The sequence below is a fragment of the Cloeon dipterum genome, chromosome 2, assembly GCF_949628265.1.
Source record: "Cloeon dipterum chromosome 2, ieCloDipt1.1, whole genome shotgun sequence".
Taxonomy (NCBI): Eukaryota; Metazoa; Arthropoda; class Insecta; order Ephemeroptera; family Baetidae; genus Cloeon; species Cloeon dipterum.
Window position 1 is genome coordinate 3,202,457 of NC_088787.1, and position 24,422 is coordinate 3,226,878.

Genomic DNA, 24,422 nt, shown 5'->3' on the forward strand with positions numbered 1-24,422 from the left:
TTGCAGCCTTTAGTAGTCTGTACCTTCGTTTAGTTCCTGTTCTATTAAGCTCAGTCAGCCAAAAGGTTTCCGACGAGTCCACGGCAAAAGTAAACGGCCGGTTAGTAGACAGCTGTCCAGCCTAAAAAACATATCGCGCTGTTTTAATTTTAGCTAATAACAATGGTTAAAATTTAAGAAATGAAACAAACCTCTCTAATTTAAAATAGGGAAAATGAAAACTAATCTAGAATTTCTTATTACAATCGGCGACCTACCTGGTAAAAATGCTGCTCCTGAAATAACTGGGAGGTGTTCCAAGAATGTATGTAATAATTCCCTGAAAAGGCTGCATACATGATCCCGCGGTTGTCCATCAGCATTCTGTATGGCTTCGCCGTCCATTTTCCGATTAGTTCCGGATTTGCTGATCCAGTTCCTTCGCGAAGTGCGGCAACGGAAATTGAATAAAGTTCATTGGACTTGTATTTGCTGAAGTAAAGCCGTCTCGGTTCCTCCTTAGGGGACAGGGAAATGGAGGAAATCATGATTCCTGGCGTGTCCACAGACCAAGATTGGTTTCTTTCCAAACTAAACACGACAATTTTTTGTTCAACACCCCGCGTGATGTAGGCCAAGGTTTCGTTGGGCGTTTCGTCCAGCACCAAGTCATGCATGTGATAGCGAAAGGGAAATTGATGAATGAGTTTGGTTTGATCCGCGTTGACCAAATCAATGGTCCATAGTTTCGCATTGCAATGTTCGCTGCCGTCATCGAGCACCCACAGCCTGCCAACGGAATCAACCTCCAGCCCTCTCGCAGCCTGGATGGTCTTGTTGCAGTCTTGCAATTTCTACAAACATATATTGTTACGTTTAAGAACAAATCTTCATAGAAAATTCAAAATTGGCTTACTCTTTTTACTCTGTTAAGGGTAAAATGAATTTTCAAAATTATTGCAATGCCATTTTTCATGTTAATAAATTATTTCTTATGACGTACAACACTGCAGCAAATTTTTATCTTATGCAGGTTGCATATTCGCACTAATATAACTTATCATCTCCTTGAGAGGAAATTGAAATAATTTGTGTTTATCCTGACCACGTGAAATCAAGAAAATTCAATCACGTGGCCGCTCATTTCATGAAAATGGAAGAAAAATATACAAGTTTTGACTAACTAAAAAGTGACTTTTTGCTGAGCGCATTTCAATTGATTGTTACTCTTTACTTTTCACACTTACTTGGGTGTCCCAAGAAGGAATTGGAGTGAGTTTCGGGGACGCAGAGGACGCGCTGCTCGTAGGCAGAGACACCAGAGTCGCCGGAAGATTGTTGCTAAATTTATTAAGGCTGAGGAAGATCCTTGTTCCGTAAACAGCCATGTAAAGAGGTTCAATATTCTCTGGATCGAATTTTCTGTCTTCCAAGGCCTGTGTCTTGTTCGCTTCCGACGGCCACTCGTAGTCCATTCCTTCGGGCCACTCGAAGACCAGAGTGAAGTTGACGGCGGTGACCAAGGAAATGCGGAGAAAAACGATGACAAAGAAGAAAGGATTCATGACTCGAACGTTTCAGAACTGAAAAAAGTTAGAAAAGGTTGGTTATTTGAGAGAAAACTGCGGATTAAGAACAGAAAAAAGATACAATTCAAATAGATTGTTAGAGTTCAGCCTTTGTTTATAGTAAAAAGAGTTGAAAAAACTGCTTTCAAGAAATACCAACTTGCTCGGTGGATAAAAACGGAGGCAAAACTGCAGCTATGTGTCGCAGAAAGTTGAGTGGCTTTTAAAATGAACGAGCTCGCCTTTATATAGCAGCCATCCCGGATATATTTAACCTATCGCTTTATTGATTTTGATAAAGGCACTACGCACAAGGTGATAAGACAATATGCAGTCGGAATAAGGTTTTGCGTTTCATTTTCAAATAGGATTTACGCACGCATGTATATGTTTTGCGTCAGAGGTCGATAAGAAGAAACTAAAATAGAATCCGCGGCCTAACCGCAGAAACATGAGACATAAATAAGCCTGAATCTCGGTCGCAACTCAAACCAAGAAGAACAATCACCACAAATCGAACAATTCAAGTGGCATGACATCGATCAAAGGTTATTTAATGTTCTCGAATTATTTTCAGCACTTCCCTTATAGGCTATAAGTGGCCGCATAGGATCTTTGGATCTTTGCACCTCTCTGTGTTTTATTGAAACGCCACATATTGGTCCACAAAGCCGCTGGAAAGACGCGAAAACCATCCCGTTGAGCTCTTTGAGTGTTTCAACTCTCCTAATTAACCACCTTTTGCCATCTATGCTAAAAATAAATCCCTCTGAAAAGCAAATTAACTGTCCGCGGAGAAAACTTTAAAAACGTGAGCCAATTGGCTGGCTGAAAAAAGAATATTATTCGTGTTTTGTGTTGCCCATTGCGAGAGGACGCATTTAAATTCAATAATTCTAGTTTCTGCTAATTTAATTTTACCCTCTCTGTGACTCAGTCGCATTTTCAAGCGCAGGATGCGTGTATGCGTCAGTTTAATGGATAAGAATAGAACCGCAGAAACAGAAATACACCTCGCTTTGCGCACGTAGACACGGACAAGGAAAAACTGCAGCCACAATTCAAGCAGCAGAGCTGACTAATTTTTTATAAATAAAATTCCATGGATTGCACGCTTGATCGACATAAATTTTCGATAAATACACCTGGCCAGAGTACCGAATAATATGTTAAAATGATGGAAAATAAATACTGAAATATTAAGGAGAAAAGGGGGCTTGAAAAATGCGAAACAGCGCTGAGCCAACAAAGTCGGCCGCTGGCTTTAACGGCAAAACAAAATTCAAAAGTTCAACTGGCGTTTCGAAGAAATATATCAAACAATTCTTTTATCTTTAATATTCATCAAAAATATTCATAAAAATTACGAAAGTCATTTTAAAATCATCATAAACGGCTTCCTCGTGGATTTAAATTTTCTTTGCTGAGCTCCGCCTCCTCAACTCCATATCCTACTCCTCTCCTCGGAATGCCATTCATTTCAAGGTCGCGTGCCTTGTATTTTACTCTTCTGAGCGCACTTGATTAATTTTCATTCATTTCCCCTCCGCACCCTTAGCTATGCCATTCAAAGTCGCGTGCCTGCTTCCCCCTCCGATTATGTCATCACTCAAAGCGCTAACAGCGCCGTGTCTGAGTGAGTGGGGCAACCGGGGGCAACTGCTGAACCCCTTCTCTCGGCTTTGAAAATGCAAGCTCCGCCTCCTCTAATTCGTTTGTTCCCCCTCCAGTCGCATGCTTGCATAGACTGGCAGTTTTTCTCCCCGCCCCACTGACGTCATACGAGTGCCACCAGCGCCGTGTCTCACGCAGCTTCTGAACTAACACAAACAGGCTGTGGCAACAACGCTCTGCTTCTCGCGGCCACTGTAAACCCCGTTAAATCATGATAAAATCCTTGTTTTTCTTTTTGTAGGGCATGAATTCTTAAGATGCTATTCCAAAAATGTTCCCGAATTCCTCTCATTTCCAACCACTTCACTAACCCTTCAGCTTGTGTATCATTGCTTTGAGATTTCTCGCTCGGAAATGTCGTTAGTGAAGCCACTGTGCGTTTTTTGCGAGCGTCCGACGGCGGACGGCGCTGTCCAGGCTGTCCAATTGGACAAAGAGAAGCTGCAGACTTGGTTCTTGAACGTCTGCGGCTACGAATTTGCCGAGGAAATCGAAGAAACGGACTTGATTTGCAATTTCTGCATCTGGCACGCTGAGTGAGCAGCAGCGGGACTATTTTTTGTTTCGTTTTGTGACGTTTTTTTAATTTTAAGGTTTCTAGCCAAACATGATGGCGAGCTTGAATCTTTGGCTTGGTGGCCGCAAGATCCGGTCTCTCTGGACGACGAGGCGAAGGAGCTGAGAGAGAAATATTTAGGTACACGAGCTTTTAAATTTTATTATAGAACTCTAAAATTGAGGTAATTGTAGTTAAATTGACGCAAGAAAAGGGGACTGAATGAAAGGTTTCGGAATTAACAAAAACGTTAATATAATAAGGCAGTAGGAAATAGAGGAGAACATAATAACAAAAATAATATACTGCCGTATTGAAGGTTGTAAAAACAATATAAAAAACTGAAGTTACTTATTGTAGTATAATACTTAAAGTCGATAAAAATTAAGATTTTACCTCGGTTCACGGTGCGTTTCGCCCTTGAAATCTTTACTAAGTTCATCCAAACATTATATACGCTTTTTAATATGACTAAATTATTAGCTTTTGCCGTAACTTTGTCTGGATTAATTGTTACAGAAGGAAAAGTAGAGCAGTGTTGGGTGCAGCTCGAGAAGATCGAGCTGCCGAAAAGCGAGACGGAAGAAAATGCGGAGCACGAGGCAATGTCTGACGGTCGAAAGAGCAAGAAGAAATGCTTCTACTGTGGACAAGCTGTCGCAAACATGAGTAGTCACATGAGATGTTTGCACGAGAATGCCATCAAATGTGACAATCATAAATGTTCCACATATTTCCACACTGTCGAGGAAAAGGACAAACACACCAAGGAAGTGCATCAAAAGTCCAAAGAGAAGAAATTGATCAAGTGCAATTTTTGCGAGAAAGAGTTTCGGAGGTCCGATATATACAGGGATCATATTCGTCGTAATCATGCAGAGTTTTGCATCAGATGCAAATTCTTTGGTTGCCTCTGTTATTTCAAAGCCGAACCTGAAATGAGGGACCACTTTGATGCTGTTCACAAGGAAGAAAACGAGGCAAAAGTCTACAATTGCCATTGTTGCGAGTTCAAATCTAAATTGAAAAAGGATTTGTTGCGTCACATTTCTTGTTTGCATTTGCCAAAGGTGATCAAGTGCAACAAATGCCACAAATTGTTTTCGACTAAGCAGAATCTGGCAAAACATGCAAGACTAAATCATGAGACTCGGGTGTGCTCAATTTGCAATTCAAATGTTTTTCTTAGAGAGATGAGTCGCCATTTGAAAAGCATCAACTGCAAGCGCTGTAAGAATGATTTTGAATGCTCAGGTTTGTACCAATCGCACTGGAAAACTTGCAAAACAACTCTTTTCAAATGTGACAAGTGCCCAAAGTCATTTAAAATACCTGCTTTATTGGATTACCACGTGAAAAGGAAACACAGAAACAATTCCTGGCGTGGTTTGCAGTACAAAAAACTTGGATTCAAGTGCGAGCCGTGCAAAAGGTACCACAAAAGTGAAAAAGTATTGAAAATCCACTTGAATCAATTTCACAAGAGACTGAATTCGAAGCACTGCGCGCACTGTCCAAAATACTTCACTGATTTTTCATACTTGAAAAACCACTTGGCTGTTGAACACAATTTGATTGAACGCAAATTCGAATGCGGTGAGTGCCAGAAGAAGTTTGTTTCTTCAAGTTTTCTGGCTTCACACAAAAGAAAAACACATTTACTGATCAGAAATCTGAAATCATGTACTGTGTGTGGAAAATCAATGGCTGAAACTTGGTTGAAGACCCATTTGTTGACGATTCATGGCATTAGAAGTCCGTAAATATGATAGTGTCCACTAAATATTGAGAGAAAATATATCATCTGTTTAAATGTGTTTAGAGAATTGTTTTGGAGGACTGTAGTTTCGGGATTGTGTGTCCTTGGTTGAGCTGCGACTGTAACTTTTGTTTTTCCATCCCTTTTACCAAGAGGGCGTGGACCTTTGATGTACAAAAATAATTTTCTGCATAATCTACCTATCATTTTCCCACTTTTGTATTTCATTTAGTTCTGTAATCAGCCATCTTTGTAAATTTACTTTCAATAAAAATCGTGGTAAAGGTACAACATGAAATTTTACTCGACCACAATCGCTCTCGATGTTAGAAAAAATTAGCATTACTCACAGTTGCCTTCGTGACCCGTAATACAGACCGCTAGCATCCTAGCATGGGTTATTTTTGTATTTGAAATTATTAGCAATTGAAGGAAACTATTTCGTTATTTTCTGCTAATTTTTATTTATATATAAAGTCAATTAACTAATCTGTTATAGCTATCTAGGGAAAATTACTAGATTTGAACACAGATTTGAATTTAAATAAAAATCATCTGTTTAAAATACGGCACGTGACTGACGTTTATGCAGATTCTGCTTGCCATTTTTTGGCCTTTGTTCATGTAATTTTATGATCGTCTCTAATTGAACGTAAGGTTACGAGTCATAAACTATAAACAACAATAAAAATAGCCAAAACCAGGTTTTCATTTCAATCAAATTCTCCAAAAATTGCTCCAAACAATGCAAGTTGATATACGCGTTCTAACAAAAGCCCATTTTCTTACAATAAGAGGTTCAAAATAATAAATAAATAAAATAAATGTAATGTGAGAAGGCTTTTTGAGCCACAAATATCATCACTTGAAGAATTTGCAATGCCCCCTCACAGGCATGGAGATTGACAGCTCAGCCCCCTGAGTAAAGGTGGCGCCAGGGTAGCCAAAACGACTGGAGTAAATATGTCGTCGAGTAGCCTGACAAAGGGACGGTTTTGCGTATGGCCAGAGTTTTTTCGAGCAAGAATGCATGCAATCGGCTAGACATTAGTGCAGCGCAGGTTGCGTTTTCTTGTTCGCAGGAGGAAATATGTTTAATATTCATCAACGCCTGGATTGTTTCGTTCGCATGAATTCGAAATTAGTTAAAATGAATATATATGCAACCGGCGTGACTTTGTTTATACGCAGGTTGCATATTCATCCGCTTTTTGAGTTGGTTTATTCAATCCAGACTCCAGAGGCAACGACGGCTTGAGCTAATTCATTGATTTATTCACAATTCGCCAAAAAATCGTGCTTTGAAGCCTTTCTGCGTCGATTTATACTCGCTTTCCCACCTCTCAGAGCAATGGAATTAATTTATAACTTATAACCAATTTGTGTTTAATTTTTGATCTTTTGTGCATAACAGATTAAAAAAACATAGGTCACATTTTATTAGAGATTAATTGTCATTGTATAATTATTTCCTTCGTGAAAATACAACAGAACGCCTGAAGGTAGAAAAATCAATCTGCGGCTACATTGATAGTAAAAAATAAATTTATTTCAGCTGAAATTTATGAGAGCTCCCAAGTTTGTTTCATTCGAAATATTAAACTTTAAATAACTTATTAACAATAAAAATTAGAAAATCTGTTTGAACAACTTCTAAAATTAAATTACAGGTCAAACTTTCAGTTTATTTTTTACCATGAAGTCTTCACAAGAGCGCAGAATTAATGTAAGAACATATAAAATAACATGTATTTTTTCTCACTGCCTTGGTCGAGTGGGAGGGGCCGTGACGACGCCGTATAAATCATTCTCGATTTCCTCGTGCACCATTTCCGGCGAGACAGGATTCGGGATAGCGGGAATTTCCATTTCCACGGCGCCTGCGTTACGCTGCTCGTTTGAATTTTGCAATTTTCTCATCCTCAGGGTGAGCCAGACGTTGATAATGAAGCTCAAGACCAAGAGGAAGGCGAGCGAGCCGATAAATGAAGAGTTTAGATATTCCCCCTTTTTCCCTTCTTTTTTGAAATATGGTCCGCCTTCACCGCATGCACAGTCCGGTTTAACAGTGGTGAAAGTAAGAGTGGATACCTCTGGAAACAATATTTTACATAATTCTCTTGATGGTTGATAGATATTTTTTAGCGAAAATGTACCTGTGATCGTTGGTGAAATACTGATTTTTGGCTTCGCATTGACTGCAGCCTTTAGTAGCCTGTAACTGGGCATGTCCCACGAAGGAACTGGAGTGAGCTTCGGGGACGTAGAGGACGCGCTGCTCGTCGGCAAAGACACCAGACTCACCGGAATGCTATTGTATTTTTTAATGCTGAGGAAGATCCTTGTTCCGTAAACAGCCATTTAACGAAGAGAAATATTTGCTGCTTTGAAAGTTCCGTCTTTCAAGGCCTGTGTCCTGCTCTCCTTGGAAGGCCACTCGTAGTCCATTCCATGGGGCCACTCGAAGACCAGAGTGAAGTTGACGGCGATGACCAAGGAAAGGTGAAGCAAAATGATGAAAAGGAAGAACGGTTTCATGACTCGAACGCTCCCGAACTGCAAAAAATAAGAAAAGGTTTAAGTAATGCTGAATGGAATAAATAGAAAATCAAACAAAAATTAATAAATCAAAGAGAAACACAGCTTTATCCATAGTATGCTAGTAATGTAAGAAGAGTAGTTCAATTCAAAATCCAAAATCAGCAGAAATCGCTTCCAATAAGCACGAACCTATTCGCTGGGTGAAAACGAAGGCAATGTGCAACTATGTGTAGTTAAAAGATGACTGAGAACTTCTACCAAACAAAGCAAACCACTGCTTAAAAATCTTTGGACTTTGATCGTAAACATAAATATTAATATTATCCGCATCTCCCAATTGTAAAAAACATATTTGCTCTTGCTAAATATTATTTCTTAAGTTATCAGATGAAACAAACAAATATTTCTGCTTTCTTTTTGTTTTAACTTGTCTGCGACTCACTCAGCTTTAAAGCAGGATGCGTGTTTGCGTCGGATTTTGATAAGACAATAAGCTGGCTAACTGTAGGACAAGCTCCCCGCACCTCGGTCACAACCTAGTTTGCGTCAGAGGTTAATAGGAATAGAAGCAGGCCTGCAACTCGAACAATAAAGGAAATGAGTTTTCAACTCAAGTGAAGCAGTTTGAAAGCAATTCTTGTGCGGATTGCGTTCGATTTTCAAGCAGGAAATTTACTTGCGTCAAAGAGGGCGATAAGAAGGGCTGCTATCAACGTCAGCCTAACCGCAGAAACATGCAGGCCTGCAACTCGCTTGCGCACGTAGACACAAAAGAACAAGGAAAAATCGAAGCTACAATTCAAGCAGCAGAGCTGTCTGATTGCTAGATTTTTTCTAAATAAAATGCCATAGAAAGCGCAGACAGTTCGTTCGATTAATACACGAGGCCAGTGCCGAATAATATGTGAAAATTAGGGAAATACTGAAATATTAAGGGGAAATATGGCTCAATAAATGCGAAACATGCAATTATATTTTAATCTTTTAGATTTTTTGCGCGTCAGTCCGCTCTGAATGTCTGAAAATAAGGAATATTCTCAAAACGGCAGCCTCCTCGCTTTTATTTTAATTTTCCCAGTGCCACTTTGTTGCTCTCCATTCATTTTCATTCATTTCCCCTCCTCTCACTTTGCTATGCCATTCATAGTGATCCATTGTCGCGTGCCTGCCTCTTCATTTGGCTGATTCTCTCCCCACCCCGCTGACGTCACACCAAGAGCCACCAGCGCCGCGTCTGATTGTGAGTTGGGCAACTGCTGAACTAACGTCAGGCCCTTCTCTTGGCTTTGACTTGAAAGCTCCGCCTCCTCTACCTCATTCGTTTCCCCTCCAGGCCTCCAGCGGTATGCCATTCAAAGTCGCGTGCCTGCTTCGTTCTTCTGTCTAATCTTTTCCCCGCTTTCATTGACGTCACACGAGTGCAACCAGCGCCGCGTCTGAACTAACACAATCAGGCTGTGCTCTCGCAGGGTTTGTAAACGCTAATCCAAAATCCAGTTCCCCTCCAACTAAAAATATTCAGGTTTGACTTTTTCAAATGACTCCCACAGCGAGATTAGAACAATGGTATACGCTCTACGCAGTTTCTTGAAACGTTCCAAGTGAGCCAGCGACATACTTGAACTGTTAATAAATAACCACCCATTTTGTTTCACCGTTTTTCTCACAGTCAATTTTTTAACCGCTTCAGAGTCCTATAAAAATTAAAAAATAGTAACACAAGATTGTAATATTCTTAAGCAGGATGTTAGTTTTGCGTCAGAGGTTCGATAAGAAACCAAAGCTGCAGAAATAAATTAAAAATTCAATCACTCGGCTCGATTTGAAATATCTCGCTATCTCTCAAAAGCAGGAAATTGCGGTATGACCGTTTGACGCAGGCTGACTGATTTGGAAAACGGTAAAATATAAAGACTTTGATGGCATTCTCTCCTGGCTTCTCTAGGTTCTCCAAACAAAGATGAAAAGCGTCCAAAATATTTAAAAATTATTTACTACGCATTTGAAAACTGCAAAATTGAGACGCATTGAACCCTGGAGGAAAAGGATTGTCGACTTTTGTTGCTTCTGCCGCAAATTTTCTAGTTTTTCGCCTCTGATTTCTGGATTCAGAATCGCAGTGGCGTCAGACCTCAGACTGGGCTGGCCGGTGACGTCAGCGGAAACGGCTGGGAAGGGGAAGCGCGGTGGTCGGAGAAGCACAGCTGGCAGGAAGTAGGCAATAAGGGAAGTGCTGGAAAAGCGAGGTGGCCGGGCCGCGGTTTTTCGATCTTTTCCAGCTTTAAATCAAATTTCAAGGCCTGCAGATGTGAAGAAATGAATTTTTCTATTTTAAACTTTATTTTGCATTTATTTTCAAGTTCAATTTGAGATTTTATACCTGCTTAAGGCATGAGATTTGCTCTATTCTTGATTTTCGCTTTGTTGTTATCAATGAGGTTGTTGTAAAGGTTTTAGTTTATAAAAATCTGCTGAAGAAAAAACGCAAGAAAAATGCATATAAAATCCATTTTCATACCGCCAACAGCTCGCTGCTTTCTTTATTGTTTCCCTGGATACCTTTTTTAAATATAAATCAGATCGAGGTAGCAGGACAAAATGAAGAAAAACCAAAGCACTGTCTTTTACACACTGCCTATACTTGACAGCCGTTTCAACGTTTTATTTTAAAATTTGGTTTCTTTAATTTCTGGTAACTAAATTTTGCTGTGAAAAATTGATTATTCAATAGAAGTGAACGGTACTATGGACATAAAATTCTAAGAAGTAACCAGGTTATTTTTTATTTTCGCCTAAAATAATTATAATACAACCATGTTAAAGGAAAATGCGTCAATGAGTAAAATAAGTTAAACTATTAATATTCATATTAAAAACCAAGATGTGATGCGGTGCTTATGGCAGGATTTGCAGGTACTGCGCCAACTCGGAAGTAGTGTCTTCGAGAGATGGTGTCGTGGGAGTTTCCGGTGCAACGTCGTCGTACAGAGGTTCCAATTGAGAAGTGCGGACGTAGTCGTCCTCAACTGGAGCACGAGGCGCCTCTCCAAAATTCTCGAAAGTCCTCTGCCTCTCAGGCATCGCTCTCACTCTTCTCGCCGATCGCGGGCTGAGACGAATCGGTCGCTCGTAGAGACTAGGAGGCGTAGCAGCCGCGTGGTCGTATATTACGACTTCCTCGTACAGCGGCACTTCCGCGGGGCCGACGTCATCGTGGTTTTCAGCGATAACGGACATTTCCCGGGCCTCCGTCGTGTTTTGCAAAAGGGAATTGCTTCTTTTCTGTCTCAGGATGAGCCAAAGAATGATCAAACTCGACAGGATCACGGTGAATACGTTGGAGCAGATCAGAATGATGTTAAACAAGCTGGATGGTTCAGTAATGGTCTCTTGGCAATTGGGGGCGGGGATTTGATTGGCTGAAATATTAAAAATAAATCACCATGGTGTCGTTTTTTTCTTGAAGCTTTCCATTGAAATAAAAAGGAACTAAGAAACAATTAGGAAAGAAAAAATAAATGAAATTGATAGTAAATTTGGTTTTCAGTGATTATCTTAAAAGTTAAAAAGTACGGGGAATTTTGGAAATTTCCCGTCCCAGTTTCACATATTTATAAAAGTGAGCCAAATATCTAAAATTTAACCTAAATTTCCGGCAATGTGATTGTTACATATGCATGGGTGAACTGTAAATTGGTGGCTAGAAATAAAATGTAATGCCATGCAACTACGGTTATCGCTGCAGCGAGTCCTTTTTAATTAAATCTGGTTTTTGCAAAACTCATTAAAAATTTAGCTCTTTGTCTGGCTTTTAATATAAAGAAAAATGAGATTTTTGTTTGATTTAAAAGTTTTCAGAGGAAACTTACCTGGTGAGGCCTCAAAGATGTAGGGCTTCGCACCGACTTCAGCCTTTTGTAGTCTGTACTTTCGCTTATTCGCTGTTTTATTAAGCTCAGTGAGCCAAAAGGTTCCCGACGAGTCCACGGCAAAAGTAAACGGCCGGTTGGTAGACAGGTGTCCAGCCTAAAAAAGTATCGGGCTATTTAATTTTAGCTCATAACAATGGTTAAAATTTAAGAAATGAAACAAACCTCTCTTATTTAAAATAGGGAAAATGGAAACTAATCTAAAATTTCTTATTACAATCGGTGACCTACCTGATAAAAATGCTGCTCCCGAAATGGCTGGGAGGTGTTCCAAGAGATTAGGGAATTCTTTCCTGAAAAGGCTGCATACATGATCCCACGGTTGTCCATCATCATTTTGTAAGGCTCCGCCGTCCATTTTCCGATTAGTTCCGGATTTGCTGATCCAGTTCCTTTGCGAAGTGTGGCAACGGAAATCGAATACAGTTCATTGGACTTGTATTTGCTGAAGTAGAGCCGTCTCGGTTCCTCCTTAGGAGACAGGGAAATGGAGGAAATCATGATTCCTGGCGTGTCCACAATCCAAGATTGGGTTTTTTCCAAACTAAATACGACAATTTTTTGCTCATTTTCCCGTGAGATGTAGGCCAAGGTTCCGTCGTGAGTTTCGTCCAGCACCAAGTCATGCATGTGATAGCGAAAGGGAAAGTGATGAATGAGTTTGGTGTGGTTCGCGTTGACCAAGTCAACGGTCCATAGTTTCGCATTGCAATTTTCGCTACCGTCATCGAGCACCCACAGCCTACCAACGGAATCTACTTCCAATCCTTTTGCAGCCTGGATGGTCTTGTTGCAATCTTTAATTTTCTACAAACATAATATATTGTTACGTTTTAGAACAAATCTTCAACGAAAATTCACATTTCGCTTACTCTGTTAAGGGTAAAATGAATTTTCAAAATTATTGCACTGCCATTTTTCGTGTATATAAATTATTTCTTATGACGTACAACACTACAGCAAATTTTTATCTTATGCAGGTTGCATATTCGCAATAGCCACACTCATGTAACTTAGCATCTTTTTTGGAGGAAATTAAAATAATTTGTATTTATCCTGACCAGAAATCCAGAAAATTCAATCACGTGGCCGCTCATTGCATGAAAATAGAAGAAAAATCTACAAAATTCAACTAAAAAGTGACTTTTTTCTGAGCGCATTTCATTTGATTGTTAATCTTTACTTTTCACACTTACTTGGGTGTCCCAGGAAGGAAATGGAGTGAGCTTCGGGGACGCAGAGGACGCGCTGCTCGTCGGCAGAGACACCAGAGTCGCCGGAAGATTGTTGCTAAATTTATTAAGGCTGAGGAAGATCCTTGTTCCGTGGACAGCCATGTAAAGAGGTTCAATATTCTCTAGGTTGAATTTCCCAGCTTCCAAGGCCTGTGTCTTGTTCGCTTCCGACGGCCACTCGTATTTTAACGCATCGGGCCATTCGTAGACTTGCGTGAAGTTGACGACGGTGGCCAAGGAAATGCGGAGAAAAACGATGACAAAGAAGAAAGGATTCATGACTCGAAAGTTTCCGTACTGAAAAATGTACGAATAGATGTTATTAAAATGCTTTAATTTAAGAGGAAGTCGCAATTTAAAACAGAAAAAATTAACAATTCAAAGAGCTATAAAGTTTTATTGTAAAAGGTAGAGCCATCTATTTAGTATGAGAAGAGTGTATTTAATAATAATTTGTATAGAAACTACTTCCAAGATAAATACGAACCTGCACGCTGGGTTAAAAAGGAGGCAAAACTTCAGCTGTGTCGCAGAAAGATGAGTGGTTTTTAAAGGCAATTAGCTCGCCTTTAATAGCTACCAACCCGGAACAATTTAACCTATTATCGGTTGATAAAGGCACTACGCAGAAGGCGATAAAACCACAAATCACCAAATAAGGAAAACTTGTGAGCAACATACAAGTTGGAAATTCCGGAAATATCGGCTATTGAATTTTTTAAATCAATTAATATTAATTTTTGAGAGTCTTTTGAAGAACAGCTGCTAATTCAGAGCACAAAAAAACATACTTTATAGCCAACATTTCTCCTAATAAAAAACTACGTCGAAACAGGGAGCAAATTATGTGTTTAACTGATTAACGACAGGTTTGAGTTTTTACGTTTTATATCCAAGCAGGATTTACGCACGCATATGTTTTGCGTCAGAGGTTGATAAGAAGTGGCTGAAAATAGAAGTCGCGGCCTAACCGCAGAAACATGCGTCAAATACTCAAACCAGGAAGAATGTTCACCACAATCGATCAATTCCAGCTGCTTGATCGATCAAAGCTTTATATTTTTAACTTTATTCTCTTCCTGTGAGCTATATATGAGCACACCGCGTGCCGCAGAAACGCTTAGGCCCAAATAGTGGCTATCTTTTCGCCTCCCCACCCCCAGATAAAGAGGTTTTTACTGAAACAACAATGCGGCAAGCCGTTGGAAAGACGCGAACACCAGCCCGTTGAGCCGCGTAATTAACCACATTTTGCCTCCTCTTGACATCAGTGATCTAAGATTTAATACAAAAAGCTCCTGTTGCCTTCCTGACACTCCGGAGAGTGCTTTTAAAAACGTGAGCCAACTGGCTGGTTGAAAAATGACTATTATTAGTGTTTTGTAATAACCATTGCGAGAGGAAAGTATTTAAATTCGATATTTCTAGTTTCTAATCTTTTTATTTACCCTCAGCTACGTTTTCATTTTCAAGCAACAGATGCGTGTTATTTGCGTCAGAGTTGTGGCACATGAAAACCGCGAAACTCACTTTCAACCCTTAAGGAAAAGGACCGTCGACAAATTTTTTTTTGCTCTTTTTATTGCTGTCCTCGGAGCGGGAAGGGCGCGAATGCTGAATTCCGAGTGCGAATAACACCGCGAATGGATTGAATGGGGCGCACCAGGCCGCACATTTCAGGGACCCAGCTCACTGAAGGACAATTTACCTCCGCACCGAGGACTGCATTGAAACGCTAGACATTCGTGTCCCGTGAAGCCAAATCACGCATGCTGGAAAGGTGCAAACCAGCCCGTTGAGCAATTTGAACATTTCGAGTCACTACAAACTAACCACTTTTTGCCATCTCTGACATTGGGTAGCCAGTATTAGATCTCCCAACTGCTCAAATACCTCCCATTGCTTTTTGACACTCCTGAGAGTGCCGCTGAACAATGCGAGCCAACGGGCTGGTTTAATAGTTTATGTTGCATCTGCAGAATTTTGTCGAGTTTTTCGCCTGTGATTTGCGGATTCGAAGTCGCAGAAGCCTCAGACTGGGCTGGCTAGTGACGTCAGCGGCAACGGTAGAGGAGGGGAAGTGTGGCTGACGGGCACGCGACCTTTTGTTAAGCACAGCTTGTTTGCGTCAGAGTTTGCTTAGAATGGAAGCCGGCCTAACCGCAGAAATAGGCCAGCACTTCGGTTGCAACCTGAAAGTAGCCGCAAGAACACAGAGAAAAAGTGATTATTTTTTTCTCATAATTCTGGAGAAAGGGTGAGAGCTCAATGAAACCCAACTTCTCACTCTACAGGCCTGCAATTATACTTCAGCAAATGACTAATTGCGAAATAAAGTTAAAAATTTAACTCGGATCAAGTTACCAAGCGGAAGTTTTCAAGCAGGAAATTTGTTTGCGTCAAAGAGGGTGATAAGCGTGGCTGCTATCAACGTCGGCCTAACCGCAGACACAGGCCTGCAACTCGCTTTGCGCACGTAGACGCGAACAAGGAAAAATCGCAGCCACAATTCAAGAAGCAGGTCTGACTGATTAAAAATTTTTTTCTAAAATAAAAGGTCATAGAGAGCACGCTGACAGTTTTTAACATAATTAGTCGATTAATACAGCTTCCCTAGGTGAAAATGATGGAAATACGCGGAAAAGTGGCTCGATAATTGCGAAACATGCAATTATATTTTAATCTTTTAGGTTTTATGCACGTCGGTCCGCTCTGAATGTCTGAAAATAAGGAATAAACTCAAAACGGCAGCTTCCTCGCTTTTATTTTTCTTTTCCCAGCGCCACCTTGTTGCTCTCCATTCATTTTCATTCATTCCCCCTCCTCTCACATAGCTATGCCATTCATCGTCGCGTGCCTGTCTGTTCATTTGATTGATTCTCTCCCCACCCCACTGACGTCACACCAAGAACCACCAGCACCGTGCCTGAGTGAGGCAAGTGCCGAACCAACGTCAGGCCCCTTCTCTTGGCTTTGATGAAGTGCAAGCTCCGCCTCCTCTGCCTCATTCGTTCCCCCTCCAGCGGTATGCCATTCAAGTACAAAGTCGCGTGTGCCTGTTGGTCTGGCTGATTTTCTCCCCGCCCCAATGACGTCATGCGAGTGCCACCAGCGCCGTGTCTGAGACAGCTTCTGAACTAACACAATCAGGCTGTGGCGACAATGCTGCCTCTGGCGTCCACTTTAAAACCATCGAATAAAATCCACGGTTTCATGCGATCAAGCTTTTGAATCTCTTAAATTTTCTCGGTTTTTCAGCACGCATAATAATTACAGAGAAATTAGAAAAAAAATGTAATGCTCTCTCGTTTTTTTAAAACGTACTGTGTGAGAACTGCGCTGATTAACCGTCGTCCGTCAATCACTCGTTTGGATTTGTTTTTTTTTTAACAAAATTCACCGATTCTGTAACGGTCATTTATTTAATTTTTAGCGTCCTAAAAAAACAATTGGTTTCTCATAAAAGAACTTGGATTAATTTTCATAAGCAGGATGTTTGTTATGCGTCAGAGATACTAGAAGAAACCAAAGTCAGCCCTACCGCCGGAATAATTGAAAATTCAATCGCTCAATTTAAGAGGGTTTTAATCTGCTTAAAACATGAGATTTACTCTATCCTTGTGTTTCTCCCTTAATTTTTATCAATGTGGTTGTAACATATTCTGCTGAAGAAAATCTCATTTCCATCCCGCCAACAGAACGCTTTAAAAATTTTTTTATTTCTCTTACACACTGCGACTACTTTAAGGCCGTTTTTAACAAATATGATAAATATAACAAGCTTAAATTGTTTCGTTTATTTTTCCTTATAATTACACTCAAATTCGTCAATAGGTTTAATTTTTTTATATGCATAATAAGAATCGATTTCCGATGTTGCTCATGACAGGATTTTCATGTATTGTCCTGTGCAGACTCAGGAGGATTTTCTTCGCAATCTAATGACGCGGGAGGTGCCGGTGCAACGTTATCTCGCTGAGGTTCCAGTTGAGCAGGGCCGACATCTGGAACGGAAGGTACGCTGGCACTTTTCGGATTCTCACCTTGGTCATCGTGGTTGTCACGGAAAACGGACATTTCCTGGGCCTCGTTGGTGTTTTGCGGAAGGGAATTTTTCCTCTTCGGTCCCAGGGTGAGCCAAAAATTTTTAAGACTAAACAAGATTACGCAGAACACGATGACGCAGATCAGAATGATGTTTAACAGCTGAGATTGGTGCAATGTTGCTGTCAGGATGCTGCGCTCCTGCACCTCGGTTGCGGCATTTTCCTTAGCAGGCGTCGAAGATTTTTTTCTGGTCAGAATGGAAAAGTTAACAGGCGTAGTGTTATTGAATTCTGGGAGTTGCGTGCTGGAGGCGTTGGATTCTTCAATTATTTCGGTTGTTTCATGAATTTGAGTTGAGGTCGTGGCTGTTGTGGGCGGTGATTCAGGTGTTTTATTTGTTGTAGTTGAAATAAACAAGCGAACAGGCGTAGTGTCATGTGTTTCTGGGATTAGCGTGCTCGGGGCGTAGCTTTTTTCAAATATTTCGGTCGTTTCATGAATTTGGGTCGAAGCTGTGGTTGTTGCAGGCGTTGATTCAGGAGTTGTAGTCGAAATGGACAAATTAACAGGCGTAGTGTGATTGAATTCTGTTAGTTGTGTGCTGGAGGCTTTGGTGTCTTCAACTATTTCGGTCGTTTTATGAATTTGGGTCGAGGTTGGGGCTGTTGCAGGCGTTGACCCAGGTTTCGTAACTATCGTAGTTGTTGTAGTTGAAGTAGACAAGCTAACAGGCGTAGTGTCATGTGTTTCTGGGAGTAGCGTGCTCGGGGCGTAGCTTTTTTCAAATATTTCGGTCGTTTCATGAATTTGGGTCAAAGTTGTGGTTGTTACGAGCGTTGATTCAGATGTCGTAGCTGTTGTAGTCAGATTGGACAAATTAACAGGCGTAGGGTGATTGAATTCTGGGAGTTGCGTGCTGGAGGCGTTGGTTTCTTCAATTATTTCGGTTGTTTCATGAATTTGGGTCGAGGCTGTGGCTGTTGTGGGCGTTGATTCAGGTGTTGTAGTTGTTGAAGTCGGAATGGACAGACTAGCAGGCGTTGGTTCGGTCTTAGGGGAAATGGTTGTAGTGGTTGGTCTGGCTTTTGCAACTGAAATAAAAATAACTCAAACTGAAGTCGTTTATCTAGCATGAATTCTTTTTGATTCGTCTTTTTTTACCAACAACCCTTATACAAAATACAAAGCACTCGTCTTTGGCTTACATTAAATACATAAAAACTTGAACGGTTAAAAGGTTTTTAAGCAAACTATGTTCATGTTCAGAGCAAGATTACCTGTCGAGTCCTCAAAGCTGTATGGTTTTGCGGCCTTTAGTAGCCTGTACCTTGGCATCAGATTCGCTGTTTTATTAAGCTCAGTCATCCAAAAGGTTCCCGACGAATCCAAAGTGAAAGTAAACGGCCAACTATTACCCCGCATTCCAGCCTGAAAAGTGTAACGGACTATTGTAATTATAGGTAAGACAAAGGTTAATATTGAAGAAATTAAATGCATGTCTCGGATTTAAAAAAAAAAAGTGAAAATGTTGACCATAAATTAAGATCAATTTCTAATAGAATCACAAATATCTATATTCGAAATTGGTGACCTACCTCATAAAAACGCTGCTCGTGAAATGACTGGGAAGTGTTCCACGAAGAAGTGTAATTCTTCCCCCAAAAGGCGGCATACATGATCTTGTGACTGTCAATCAGCATTCTATATGGCGCTGCAGTCCATTTTCCGATTAATTTCGGATTTGCAGATCGATTTCCATTGCGAAGTTCGGCGACGGAAATTGAATACAGTTCATTGGAGTTCCATTCACCAAAGTAGAGCTGTCTTGGTTCCTCCTTAGGGGACAGAGCAATGGAAAAAACCTTCATTCGTCGCGTAATGACAATCCAAGATTGATTTATTTCCAAACTATATACAACAATGTGTTGATGATCCCACCGCGAGATGTAGGCAAAAGTATCGTTGGGCGTTTCGTCTAGCACCAAGTCGTGCAACCAGCCGCGAAATGAAAACCGGTGAATAAGTTTGGTCCGATCGTTGTTGGTTAAGTTGATGGTCCATAGTTTGGAATTGCAATATCTGCCACCGCTGTCCAGAACCCACAGTCTGCCATTGGTGTCAACTTCCAGCCCTCTTGCTTCTTCAATTTTGTTGCAACCTCCATATTCCTGCAAAAAGCACATTGTTTCGTTTTTGAAAAATCTTTATTGAAATTTTAATTCAATCTATTTTATTTACTAATACTCTCTAATAGGATCAAAAACGAATTTTGACGATTTTCGTATATAAATGGTTGTCTTGTGACAACACCACTGGGGTGAATTTTTATTTTATTTATGTTGCAGATTCCCAAAAGCATCACGTGATTGAACTATAATCTTCTTGAAAGAAAATAAAAATATTTTGTGTTTGAATCTGTTGATCCTAACCAGAATATTCAAACCATTTTTAAAAAATTTCAAGGCCATTTCATGAAAAAGGAAAAAATCTATTAAATTAAAAATTTATTGTTTTCAATTTGCACATTTGATTGTTACTCTTTACTTTTCACACTTACATGCATGTCCCACGAAGGAAATGCAGCGAGTTTCGGGGACGCAGAGGATGTGCTGCTCGTCGGCAGAGACACCAGAGTCACCGGAATAAAATTACCATAATCACTAAATTTCTCAAGGCTGAAAAAGATCCTTGTTCCGTACACAGCCATGAAAATAGGTGCAATTTTCTCTGGCTTGAAAATTCCGTTTTCCAAGGCCCGTGTCCTTTTCGCCTCGGAAGGCCACTTGTAGTCCATTCCATCGGGCCACTCGAAGACTCGCGTGAAGTTGGTGGCGGTGGACAAGGAAAGCGGAAGTAAAATGATGACAAAGACGAAAGGATTCATGACCCAAACGTTTGTAAAATGAATAAAGTAGTGAATAATTTTATAAATATGCTTTTTTATGATTGGTTTGTGTAGCGTATTGAATGGAAGGGGGGCATTCCCTTTGATATTTATATTTAACAAACAAACCCAAAATTTAATCCTAAACAATCAGGTCAATGTGCTATTTATGTATTTATTTAACAAACAATAAAGTTCTTCACAAACAACTGCTTGATATGATAAAAAGTATCTACAAATTACAAACGTGCCTCGGTGGATAAAAACTGCAGATGTGTCGCAGCAAGATGAGTGGCTTTTAAATATAGAAGGGTTTTTCTTCTGTCATGAATATTAAACTCCATTTTTTCTTTACAATCTTTCCAATTATTTTAAATTGAATTTTGACTGCGGCTAACGTGCAGCTCTTCAACAGAAATGCTTAATATTTGGCTATAGAACTCAATTAACCCGTAAAAATGGATTCGATCGAGCTGGTATCAAAATTTAAAAATCGAAATATATTGACATATTCCTTTTTATTTAGCTTAAATAGAACATCTGGTTGAACATCATTTAAAATTAAATTACAGGTCAAACCGAAGGTTCATTTTTACCAGTAAGTAATCACAGCAACGATTCCTCGTCCTCCATTTCCGTTGAGACATGATTTGGGGCAGTTGGCAGTTCCATTTCATCGGCACCAGCGTTGCGCTGCTCGTTGGAATTTTTCGATTTTCTCATCCTCAGGGTGAACCAGAGGTTGATAATGAAGCTCAAGACCAAGAAGAAGGCGAGCGAGCCGATCAGAGCAGAGTAGTCAATTTGCCTTTTTCCGGTGAAACGTCCGTCTTTAATACATTTTAAAATATCACGCGATGGTTGAAAGAATTTCTATTTTTCCGAGGTAAATTACCTGTTTTCGGAGGTTCGCTCATGTATGACTTCGCACCGACTGCGGCCTTTAGTAGTCTGAACTTTGGCTTAGTTAAAAATGTTTCATTACGTTCAGTCATCCAAAAGGTTCCCGACGAGTCCAAAGCAAAACTAAACGGCCAATTGTTTTTCTGGTCTCCAACCTAAAAAGTGTAACGGACTGTTGTCATTTTAGAAAAGATCAAAGATAAAAATTGAACAAAAAGACGCACAACTAATCAATTTAAAGCGTAGACAAATGGTAAAAGTCAATCTCCAATAAAATCAAAAATATCTTATTTGAAATGATGATACCTCATGAAAACGCTGCTCCTTAAATGGCTTGGATGTGTTCCAAGAGCTTATGTAGTTTCTCCACCAAAATGCAGAGTAAATGATCCCGTGGTTGTTCATCAACATCCTGTACGCATGTTTTTCAGTCCATCTTCCGATTAGTTGTAGATTTGCAGTTCGAGTTCCGTTGCGAAGTGCGGCAACGGAAATAGAATACAACTCATTGGATTCTAAATTGCTGAGGTAGAGCTGTCTCGGTTCCTCCTTAGGGGAGAGGGCAATGGAATAGACCTCTATTCCTAGTGTGTCCACTATCCAAGATTGGTTCCTTTCCAAACTAAAAACGATCACTTCCCTCCACGAGATGTAGGCCAAGGTTTCGTTGGGCGTTTCATCTAGCACCAAGTCGTGAATGTAATTTTGAAAAGGAAAATGATGAATTAGTTCGGTGTGATCGTTGTTGACCAAGTCGATGGTCCATAGTTTTGCGTTGCATTTGGAGAATCCATTATCAAGCACCCACAGCCTTCCAATCGAGTCTACTTCTAACCCCCTTGCAGTCTGGATTTTGTTGCAATCTCTTCCTCCCTGCAAAAAATCATATTGTTGCCTTTTAGAACAAATTTTTTTGACGCTTTTGACACAACCATTAACTCTTAAAAATAAATTTTCAAACTATTATTTCACATTTATGCATAAATGTGTCTTAAGAAACTATTTTTTGTTTATGCTTACAACGTGAATGACATTGATTTCAACGAGCACATTTGATTTTGATACTCTCTAATAAATACACTTACATGCATGTCCCACGAAGGGAATGGAGTGAGATTCGGGGGCGCAGAGGACGCGCTGCTCGTCGGCAAAGACACCAGACTCGCCGGAATGCCATTATCTTTATAAAGGCTGAGAAAGATCCTTTTTCCGAACACAGCCATGTAACGAGGTTCAATGTTCTCTGGTTTGTAAGTTCCAGCTTCCAAGGCCTGTGTCCTTTTCGCCTCGGAAGGCCACTCGTAGTCCATTCCATCGGGCCACTCGAAGACTTGCGTGAAGTTGGCGGCGTCGGCCAAGGAAAGGTGGAGCAAAACGATAACAAATGCGAAAGAATTCATGACTGTAACGTTTCTGAAATGAATAAAGTAGTAAAATGTTTTATAAAAATGCTATTCTGTGGTTGGTTTGTGTAGCGTATTGAATGGAAGGGGGGCATTCGCTTTGATATTTATATTTAATAAACAGAAGCACAATTTCATCCTAAACAATCAGGTCAATGTGCTATTTATGTATTTATTTAACAAACAATAAAGTTCTTCACAAACAACTGCTTGATATGATAAAAAGTATCCAAAAATTACGAACCTGCCTCGGTGGATAAAAAACACCGAAAGATTAAATTAATGGGTAATATGGCTCGATAAATGCAAAACATGCAATAATATTTTAATCATATAGATTTTTTGCGCGTCGGTCCGCTCTGAATGTCTGAAAATAAGGAATATTCTCAAAACGGCAGCTTCCTCGCTTTTATTTTTTGTCCCAGCGCCTCCTTGTGCATTCAATTAATTTCCATTCATTACCCCTCCTCTCATTTGGCTATGCCATTCATTGTCGCGTGCCTGCCTGCTCATTAGGCTGATTTTCCTCCGCCCCCGCTGACGTCACGCCAAGAGCCACCAGCGCCGCGTCTGATTGTGAGTGGGGCAAGTGCTGAACTAACGTCAGGCCCCTTCTCTTGGCTTTGGATGTGGAAGCTCCGCCTCCTCTCCTTCATTCGTTCCCCCTCCAGCAGTATGCCATTCAAAGGTCAAAGTCGCGTGCCTGTTTAACTGGACGAATTTCTCCCCGCCCCCAGTGACGTCACGCCAAGGGCCTCCAGTTCCGTGTCTGAGGCGGCTTCTGCATAATGCTATTTTCAAAGTCACTCGTCTGCTTGTCTGGCTTACTTCCCCCTCCGTCTGTGACGTCAATTTGGGGTAAATAGTGAGATAAAATATGGCCGCGATATTAATTAATTCAACCGCAAAAACTAACGAGAATTGAATCTCCGCTTAAGTATGGACACGTGCAAGGAAGAACTTTGAATGAAACAAAATACGCGTCTATATGTGTATACGTATTTTTAATAACTATTTTTTTATCATTAAAGCTTAATTACAAAATCAGAAAATAAATGTTTTTAAATTATTAAAATTAATATTTAATTAAAGTAGCACTTATTTTGTGAAACCAATTCCGTCTTCATTTTGTAAGACTGCTTCCACTTCCAGGTAGGTGACCGATTCAGGTCTCATTTCTACGTACTGCTCCTGAGTGCAAGGTCCCAAACCGAAATTTTCGTATGGAACTTCCTGATCTGCAATGCAGACGTTATCGTACTCGGCCGGAGCGGAAGGCTCGTGTATAGAAATATCCGTCTGCGAGGAAAATGACTCAGCTCTTTGATAAAGCTCTGGAGAAGGCGGCTCGACAGTGACGTAATCGTAGTGCAAGTCCGATTCATCGTCTAAATTTTCGGCGGAAATGGATGTTTCTTGGGGCACAGCAGGCACCGGCTCACTGCTCGACTCTTCTTCTTGCATATTGATTTCCTGCTTTGATCGTCTAAAGAACAGCCGCGAAATAAATGCAGTGCTCAAGCCCAAGAGGAAGACGCCAAGAAATATCAAGCAGGCGATGGGGAAAAATCTGCCCAGAGGAAATAATTCCCTAAAAGTTTCTAGAAAAAGAATAAAAGCTTTATTATAACCAATTTATAGGGACTTTCTGCAACTTGCTTTTTGAGATGGCGTTGTACAAGTACGACCTGACACCTTTTTCCGCCTTGAGAAGCCTGTGCTTCTGCTCCAAATCGTTCACCATTAGCCAAAGTGTTCCAGACGGGTCCAGTGAAAATACAAACGGCCTGATAGTGTTTATTTTGTTGATCTATAAACCAAGAGATGCAGCAAAGGATCTAAAATAATTAGTCTTTTACCTCAAAAAATCGTTCCTCCTTCAGTGGATCTTTAAAGTTCCAGGTTGATGCGTATTTCTGATAAAAGAAGGCGGCATGAATTGAC

General features: G+C 40.4%; 1 long non-coding RNA gene across 1 annotated transcript in view; it reads right to left on the minus strand.

Annotated features, from left to right (window-relative positions):
• LOC135937947 (uncharacterized) overlaps nucleotides 1-24,422 on the minus strand; it is a 90,604-nt gene that overhangs the window by 42,987 nt on the left and 23,195 nt on the right. The window lies entirely within an intron of this gene.